Source organism: Halyomorpha halys, unplaced genomic scaffold (assembly GCF_000696795.3).
Source record: "Halyomorpha halys isolate HHAL.00 unplaced genomic scaffold, Hhal_1.1 Scaffold35.1, whole genome shotgun sequence".
Lineage (NCBI taxonomy): Eukaryota > Metazoa > Arthropoda > Insecta > Hemiptera > Pentatomidae > Halyomorpha > Halyomorpha halys.
In genome coordinates this window covers 39728-49989 of record NW_027106137.1, presented here as the reverse complement: position 1 = coordinate 49989, position 10262 = coordinate 39728, and the positions used below count along the sequence as shown (strand labels likewise).

The 10262-nt window shown below is 28.6% G+C and overlaps 1 protein-coding gene across 1 annotated transcript in view; it reads right to left on the bottom strand.

The window, feature by feature from the left end:
• The window catches only part of LOC106686360 (uncharacterized), a 553455-nt gene extending 552365 nt beyond the window's left edge, over positions 1 to 1090 (bottom strand). Inside the window, exon 1 of the mRNA XM_067053697.1 lies at positions 1072 to 1090. The gene's annotated coding sequence lies outside the window, so the exon portion shown is untranslated. The remainder of the gene's footprint in view (positions 1 to 1071) is intronic.
• Positions 1091 to 10262: the final 9172 nt, after the last annotated feature.

Sequence of the window (10262 nt, the reverse complement as noted above, 5' to 3'; positions counted from 1 at the left end):
ATATCTGGTGAGAATCCCCCTATCCGCCACCTGGGGAGGCGCCCGATGGGAGACTAGCTACTCCACACGGGCATACCCTAAGGTTAACGAGGTATTCTTCAAGTTACACTCGCATCCACAGTTTCCGATTTCGGCCAACTGCTACCAAGATACAACCAGAGACTATTAAGTTAACGATGAAAGTAAGAAAAATACTCTATTAATAGGAAAAAGAGTAAGGTATAAACGAAGTTAAGGAAATGATGTTAGGATAGTTATTATTATTTACTTTTTATTTTTGACGTTTAGTTAGGCTATCCATTTTTAATGTGCATCATTTTAATAGTGTCGTTAAAATAAAATTACTTAGAGGAACAAACTCAGTAATCACTTTACTTCATACAAATATATTCCAGCTACATGGCCGAACTGAACAGACATCAAGACGTGACTCTTAGTAAGATTCAGATACTTATTAGCTTATAATTTCACTACAAAATCAATATGAAACCGAAAATTGAAGATTAAATTATCTATCTAAAACTTTAAACTTAAGTTAACATTGTAATTATTAAACAATATAACGATATATATTTTATAACGGAACTATGGGATTTTTCTTACATACTATATTGTACCACTGCCGGGTTTAATAAAATGCAATGGAAAAATTCACATACGCCAAAACAGATTAGAAAAATTAAATATAAAAGAAAGCAAATCACTCTGACTTAGTAATCAGTCCAAATAAATCGTGATTTCAAACAGTTATAATTAAAAAATAATAATAACAATAATAATAGTTACTATTATAATCAATAATAAAAGTTCAGAAAATTATAAAATATTCCAGTTAGGCATAAATAGCATTGAGACTAATACATGCATTACAATTACAAACAATTAATAAACTGTTAAAGGTTACTTTATATTAATGAATGATTCACTAATTGAATAATACGCTCGTAAAATTAACCATTTTGTATGCTACCCTTATATCATAAAGTCCTGGATCAAATTTTAATCAAAATAAAAAACGTAAATACGAGTCCTTTAATTAATACAGTTAACGAAGAGTTTATAAAATGTTACCTCAAATTTTAATCGGTCATCACAGCATTTTTACCTGTAAAAGAAATGATAAACATCTTTAGTATCGTTATAATATTACATATAAATAAATTAATGTTTTTTCTAAATATTGAATTATTTTGGTTCAGGCTAAATTGTAATACTAAAATATGTAACAGGCCTGACCAATTAACACTTAAATAATTAATTTCAACGAATTAGGCAATATTTTAGTCTAATGATGCTTTATTTGTTCATGGTATGAATAAGAAAAATGTTTAAATACATATCTGTGAATAATAAGTGGGTGCGAAAGTTATTAAATTCATACAAGAATAAGTGATATGTGATATTAGAGGTTATAAAATATAATATATAATAGGATGATATTTATGCAAGCAATCATAATATTTTAGATTTACTTATCAACCTAGTTGATAATTAAGAATAATTAAATGTTTAATTCACTAAAATAACATTTGTTAGGCACTAAAACGATCTTTGAAGGTTTAAGTATAGCTTCTATTAATATATTCCTGTTATATAACTACTAATATATAGCAGGTTCATAGATATAGGAAAAATAATCATCTCCATTATTTAATTTGTATTTAATGGTTTAAACATTACTTTTTGCTTCTTTAATTTAGTTATTGGCACTTTTCGAACTTTTGTCCATCGTCTAGTTCAATCTATAATTAAATAATAAACAATTGGAGTTCATCAATCTTTATGATTCAACATAATTTATGACTATATCACACACTATAATCAGTATGTGTAACAATCAGAATCAATATACCTATCTAAAAACATTAAAAATGTATTGTAGTAAAATTCAAATCGGACCTAAAAGGAATTAGGCAACATTATGTCGACCTAATTAACAAAATGAATATCCAACAATAATCTGTGAGGTCAAGAGGGGTAGAAATAAACTAAAACTTTTCAAATAAATAAAAGTACAACAGTCCAATTACTGTTATAAATATCTACATATAGGTATAATATGATAATTGAAATAATATGATTAAAAATTAAATTTTGTTAAATATTATAATATAACATTAATTTCAGAAATAATAAATGATATTTTTTTTAATCAAGACAATTCTCTAAAAGGGGTGACAAGGACTGCAGATATCGGTATTGGTATCTGGTCGGGGAACTAGTTCGGCAAGTGAACCAAGAGTCCTTTTTACCAACCCCAGACGGCTACCAAAATTACCACCGCCTACTAACCAAGGCTGGAGTGTCAAGATTCGTTTCTCGGGGCTGTCTTGAAATAACTATTAACCTGCCCAGGTGCAAACCGAACCCAAAACGTTTCCATCGAGTGCCCTGGGACCAAGGCCTTAACCCGAAAGGCCGTCCCGCCCCTTAAGGAAGACAGGATGATTTAATATGTTAATAATTGGCTTTTCTCGTTCCGTGTCATAATTGTTATACAGTGTGATATAGTTATAATTTTGAGGAAGTAAACGTAAAGTGTTCATGAAATCTAATTATTTCTATTGTAGTTATTGATTGGATCAGATGATGGACAAATGTCTTAACAATTATTAGACCCCAATAATTAAAAAAAAGGTAGTGAAGAAGAAGATTTATAAAAAATAATCATGCAATTGTATAGTATTCGATTAATTTGCAACTTAACTAAACATGTTGTTACAGTTACTTATCGTAATAATCATAAAACATTGTTGTAAAAGAAAATTAGAAATATATAGAACGAAAAAATGCTTCCAATATCAGAGTTTACTAATAATAAGCATACAAATGTTATATTATCGTTGTTAATATTATGAAATATCGGTTTCAGTGATCTCTCAACCTAACTTTTATATAATTTCCGACCGCAGTAGCTCAAATATTGATAAAATTCGACACTGCGCAACAAGTGAAGGGTTAAACTGAATTTTATCCAGGAAGGCTGTATTCCCTCAGAGACTTGATTGTTTGGATTTTACTCGTATCTCTCTACTGGAGTAAAGTTCTTGAGCGAAATCTTTCCTCTTCTGGAACCTTAAAAAGATGGAACAAAGGTACAATGTCAAGATGGAATAACTCGAATTTTAATAATTAAAATTATAATCAGCATTAATCACAATATTTATAAACATAAATTGATAACTCGAGATCTAAGTATTCCGAAAAATGCCACAAACCTAAATGAAGTTGTCTTAAGGAGACATAATTCATTCTGGAATTCAAATCTAAGTTCATCCATACGCGTTTTTAAAGGGAATCAACATAAACTTCATCTATATAAATAAAACACATTTATATATTTTTTTAAAAATTTTACTACCAAACTTTCAACCATTATGTTCATATTCAACAGGCACGGATAGGTGAGAATATAATTCAATATTTTATATAATCCAAAAGAGTCTAACAGAAGCTACAAAAGTTTATACAACAATTGGAAAATCGGTAGCAAAGTTAGCAATCAAATGGACTCATTAGATACATACTACAAGATGAACTATACTAATTTGCTATTTTACTTAGCCATACACAAATATCGTAGGTTTTATTCTTACGCGGTAATCTAAAAAAAATAGTTTTTAGGTTCGATATATATATATAGCACCTTTTTTTGCTGTACCTTTTACATAGATTCACTAATATTTCCTGACAAAAAATATTTTCTTTAATGCACATTAATTAAATAGATAGACAACATAAACTAATGTAGAAATTAATAAAAAACGAAAATTCTGTACAAAAAATTTAAAAAAACTTGCATACTTAAGAGGTAATAAATTATATGAAAAAATTGGATCTTTTTTATCTTTCACTAACTGCACCTCTAAAAAAAAAAAAAACGTGCCTTGAAATTCCGTGGATTACTATTTGATATATTGATATATTATCAGTGAATTATTAGTCGATAAAGTGATTTTGTACGGTAGTTAGGTGACTTACCTAATGACAATATTCTGGATATAAAAAAAAATATTAATCATCAATTGAACGTCTCATTACGCCTGGAAATATTTTTACTCTTCTTTTGCTACAGTAAACTTCAGGAAGGTTGTTGCCTTACGGATTCGAACTGTGGAGGACAGCTGAATTTTTGAACATCAAACGTCCTTTGCCCTCTACAGGTGGGGAAGTTTGTTTCGGAGGGTCTACAGGCTGTGTAAATATTGTATATATATTTTTTCGGTTGTGTTTATTCTGTTAAATTTACAAACATCAAGATAAAAAATTTGAAGAAGTCAATAAACAAGGCATCCCCTTTTATAATGTTATTTCTTTATTTTGTATACCTAACTTTGATGTGTGCATTTAACAATTAAAACTAAAGAGTTAGGTAAAAATGCGTGTAAGAGTAAATAAAAATTCAGGCATATAAATCAGCTTTACTAAACGTAAGTTTTGGAGGGGTTTTACAGGAATATTTTCTGGGAGATGGTTAGGGTTGCGGTTAAGAAAAACACAAAAAGTTTTCAACTGTAATTACAAATCATAAGTTTTAAATGTTCACCTAATAGTTCCAAAGGTTTTTTTTTTTTTGGTTTTTTTTAGCACTTTATGATTTATAATTTTTTCAGGAAGTATAGCTAGTATTATCTCCTAGCTATTACTTCTTTATTTTTACCTCACATTAGAACAACATTTCGAGCAGTTCTATTCTTTTTATAAAATTACAATATAGCACAATCAACAATTATTAAAAAATTATAATATGAATTTCAATAAATAATTCAAAAATTATAATATGAATTTCAATAAATAATTTTAAAATTAATAACAAGTAATTTACAATATTTTACTATATACACAGCAATTTAACAATTTTATATCAATTAACAAATATAACAAATTTATGAGATCAGTTAAAATCTTAGTAATGATTATTCCTATTTCTTTCCTACCTTACCTCATTTCAGAGACATATATCAACTAGTCCAAAGAAATTTTCATATTAAATTCTAAATATAAAAGATTTTTGCATTGATGTAAAATAGTTAACTAGATGTGTAAACAGTAAAATATATTCTCTTTAATAAATGAATAACACACTACAAAAACATTAATCCAACTAATTATAATCAAAGAATTCTAAATTCATTATAACTTTAGGGAACTCGAAGCTGGTGTTGATCATATCCAAGCACTCTAAACTCCCGTTTCCAGGCTCAATTACGACTGTAGAACCAAATTTATTGTTTTATCAGTAGTGGTTCTGTTCTGAATGGTATAATTTCTCCTTTATTCAGATGCTAATAGTATAGAAATACTGATACATTGTGTACCATGAAACCTTTATCATATGCATTAACTTCCAATTGACTCAAGTTTTATAGATATCCCAGCCTAGGATATTTATTCGAGGACGTTATATTTTTCAAAATTATACACATACAACGGATCGAGGCTTGGAGCTTTAGAGAAAAGTAAATAGGGAAAAGTAGGACGAACAGGTGAGGTAAGAAGAGCAGGTTATATATCATAGTTAGAGGGCTTTTATCTGCGGGAAACGATGTCAACTCCATCAATAGATAACAGCCAACATTTCTACAAGGTCTGATCTGATTTCCACCACGGATTTTGTGATATTCGTAATTTAAGTACAATTTTTACACTAAATTACAAAGGAATGCCTTTTAAGCTCTAAAATGTTAGACAACTGGTCAAATGGGATGAATCCCACTATTATATAAAATTTTATTATTATTATTATTAGTTACAAAATGGTTTAATTTCCACTGAACAGTTTTCATCTGACCCTAGTAAAACTTAAAAGCGTACCTTTTAATTTAAGGTTATATTGTTAAAAGCATAAAGAATTTTTACAAGGACAAGTCTTTTTATAAAAAAAAAAAATAAAATGGGGATGAGCAACAGTGAATAAAAATACAAAATATGTTCATGTAGTGTTTTCTCTTAATGCATATTGCATTTATGATTTAGACCCACAACTATTGTACGGAAATTGCTCAAAAACGAGGAAATACATTTCATTTTTCAATTTGTTACATGAATATACATATATAACTTATATATAGCCACTTAATACTTTTTAAAAACGGAAAGAGGGACGAGCACGCAAGCTCAAATTGAATACTGCTTTATTCCTTTCTCTAATCTTGTATATATACATTCATCTCATATTTATATAGGAAGATAGGTATTAATTTCAATGCTAGGTACTGTCATACATTATATGTATAGACATACCACTAAATGGAATAAATTTAGTTTCTTCTTAAATCACTGTAGTTTGATAGTTTATAAGCAAATCAGAATCAAAAAGGTTCTTATCTGTCTATTTTTATCCATAGTAGTAGGGATTAAAGGGTTGAGATTAGCTTCAATATCCCTCTAAATGCTTTAATTCAATATGACAAATATATTCACATATTAGGATTAAAGGATTGGGGAAGTTTACTAACAAGTTTAAGGAAGGTCGATAGATGGTTGAAGAGGTGAGATTTGAAAGAAAACGAGGAATTTGAAGCAAATAAAATAATGATATACTAAAGACACTGGAGAACGGATAATGAATTATTTTTGGAATGGCTGAGTAAAGAAATTCGACTAAAAAAACAATGATTAAAGAGGAAATTGAAATAATATATATTGTTAATAGTTCTTTTTTTTAAATAGTTTTTGTAACCTGTAATAATCATTTATTTTTAACAAAAATTATTCTCCCATATATATAATAAAATCTGACAAAATCTTTTTGGCTTATCAGAAGGAATACTTCGAGAGAAAATTATTCACCTCGATAGCAACAATCTTGCTCAAAATCATCATCTGATTTTGAATGTAATAATGGGAAATTACAATTGATTGTTCTGTTTTGTTTTTTCTCGACTTTTTAAGATTAAAATTTTACGTCTTCCAAAAACTCACGAAATCTATTGATATTTACAATAAATTTTTAAAGTGTCCTCTCATATTTTAGTAACTTCCCATGGCTCCTTATGACCTCAATAAAACCACAATAATAAAAAATAACTAAAGACTACTACAAATATGTTGAAAATCAATAAAAAAAATATTATTAAAGCAGGAGTTTCCAGAACTTTTTTTTCATTTTTGTAATCATTTATATAATGTATACTAATTCTTGATTTTCGGGCAGGTTTAACAATAAAACACAAAAGTCACCTCGTGATGTTTAGAATATAAAGCTGGTTAAGAAAATAATACCAGCTGTTATGTGAATGGGGAGGTTTTGAATATTTCACCAGTAAATGTTGGAAAGAGGAGGAGCCTGCAAATGGGATCTCCCTGTTTTCCACTGACCTAAATAGAGTCCCAACCTTTGCTCTACAGTTAACAACATTTCACACCGTTGGACCATCTCTCTGTTTGTCTGGCTTTCTATCGTTGGTTAGATATTTTTTAATATAATAAAATAAAATATTAAAATATGAATCGTGTGGGATGAATCATATCATGTGACTGAATCACATGAAGTCAGAACATCTAAGTAAATATATTTATTACAATAAAACAGTGTAATTATTAACTACATTTTATTTTTCTAACAAAACAGTAAATTTTATATTTTAAAAAAGGTTCTAAATTTATTCATTCAGGTCCTGTTTAACTTCAACCCTTATGGGTCACAAATCGTATATAGCTCGTTATAGGAAATTATAATAGTTATTAACAAATTCCCTTCAATTATGAGCAGAACAACTCGTCAATAACACATTAAGGAAAAGCTTAACTAAATAAATGTTCAATAAAGGAATCGAATACCACTTGGTCTATCACATTGTAAGCTTTGACAAAACTACAATCAATCCGTTAGATACTGTGCAAATAATAACAGTTCAGTGACTCGTGTAACAAGGTGACAGCTCTTTAGGAAATTACGAAATCATTCATAATTCTTACTGTCACTTACCAATAAATGGAAAGTAAAGCGATTATGAAAATTTACAAATTTGATTTTCCGATGGAAATAGAGTTTTTTTTTGACAAGGAAAAATCTCTTACAAGAAGAAGTGTAAAAAATAAAAAATCACTCACACAACTGCGTGAAATTTCTACTCACAAAACCTATCTCCCAATCCTTCTTCGGAACAACTATCAAGAATTACTTCGCGAGACAGAAGGGTTACTGCAACTTTTTCGATACAATTGACCGACCGAAAGTGCCACTTCTTAGAATCGATTTTCTTGAAAACAACTCGAACTATTTTGATTGCAATAACACACAAAAAAAAAAAAAGATCTTCTATAGTTCCTTAAATATTTATTATTTGAAAATAATAATAAACAATAGATAAGTACAAAACATATATAAATAAATATACATAAAAGAGAAAAAAGAAAAACTATAAAAATAAGCTCGAATCGGAAAATACCGAGACCGCCAGAACTCTTTCTGTTGCAAGCATCTGTTTATGACTTTTCTATCGTATGTTGAACTTTTTATTCTTAGCAGGACTTTATTTCCACTTATATATACTTAAATATGTATGTTTATAGCAACAGAAAAATCAAAATTTACTAAATTCTGGTTTCAGATTTTATTCTTCGAACATTGCGATAACTTGAACACAAATCGACCTATCCACTCGAAATGGTGTGGACATAAGTAGGGTGGTAAGTTAATCTTGTGTGATGCGGTGCACCTCACCAGATTTGTGAAAATGTATATTTAAAATGTTTAACAGCTTCCTCTATAAAATTAGTTATTATTAAATTATTATTAAAAACCATCAACAAAATATAAATATAATACATATCTAAGTTTTTTTCGGCCAAGATCGAGTCTTGGAGTCCTATACTACCTAACCATGGTTGGGGTCAAAGTTTTTCATTTTGTGGGACCGCCACTCAATGAAAAAGTCAACACTCCAGGTCGGATTCAAACAGACACCGCCAATGGACATCAAATTGGAAAGACTGTGACTTAACCACTGAGCTACAGGCAGCACTACATATCTATCTTTATATATCTATTATCCGAAAAGATAATTATTTTCATTGTTTATGGGTACTTAAGAACTCAGTTCACGTTAATTATTCTGTTATGCTATTATAAATAATCAGTACAAACATAAAGTTAAACAAAACGGACTAAAATCAAAACCATGATTAGCTAATTGTTCGCACAGACTAATTCGATGTGTAATGAAACGTTATCAGTTGATCATTGCGATAAGACGAGCCCCAAAACCTGTTGTTATGCTATCAAATGGTAATGAGTGAGTATTTCTATTCTCACCATAAAAAAATAAAGAAATACAATAGAGATGACATTAGGTACTCTTATGATAATTTTTAAATGATAGCATTCCAAAAGTAAATCTATCTCCTTTCGATTCAAAAACTTTTTAATTTAATGTTCACCTAAATAGTTTATATTTCTTTTCAAATTGAAAGCTTTCCTTCCGTTCTTTCCTGTGGTCAACTAAACAAACCGTGATAAATCAGATTCTGAGGAGGACAACATACTATCTTTGCAACGTCTAAATATATTAATCAAATACTACATTGTTTTTATTACAAGCAATGGTTGGGTATGTTTTATAATTAAATATAACTTTCATTCAAAACTTGCTCGTCAAATCAAGGCAATAATTCTATTAATTTAATCAAGAGCTTATGTTACCAATAAAAATGACATAATTATACCTATTATTTAATCGTGAAGAGTGAAAAGTGTAATACTATTTAACTGCTAAATCCTAACTTTTCAAATATAGACAAGAAACTTTAAAAAAATTAGTTTAAAGTTTTAGCATATTATGGTGTTTGTTTGTTTTTTGTAACAAAAGGTTGATATTCAATCAAGCAGAAAAAGTTAGTAAATGTTTGTAGATAAAATGTATCAATAAAATAATAAAATGCTCTCCAATTCAACCGAATTTTACATCATTGTTTCATACTTTTGGCAAGGATATCTGAAAAAAAAATCCTTTCTTTTTTAATTTTCTTTATTTTTGGATTCGCAAAGGAAAGTCTAAGAATTCTACATTTTTGTAAATTCCTCGACCGCATACTGAATAGGACCACTGGGGGGGCAAGGTCCAGGAGAACCCTTTTTTAAAATATTCCCTTACAATGTATAATGACAACTTTATTATTGTTGTATCTTTTTTTTGTGGAATTCATTTTTAAATTCGTAATTATCAATCAAAATGATGAAGTAAAATATTTTTAGATCACATTTTTTTTTTAAAGATCAATATCAAATTTGAATAAAGTTTATCTTTTTTTCATTTTTA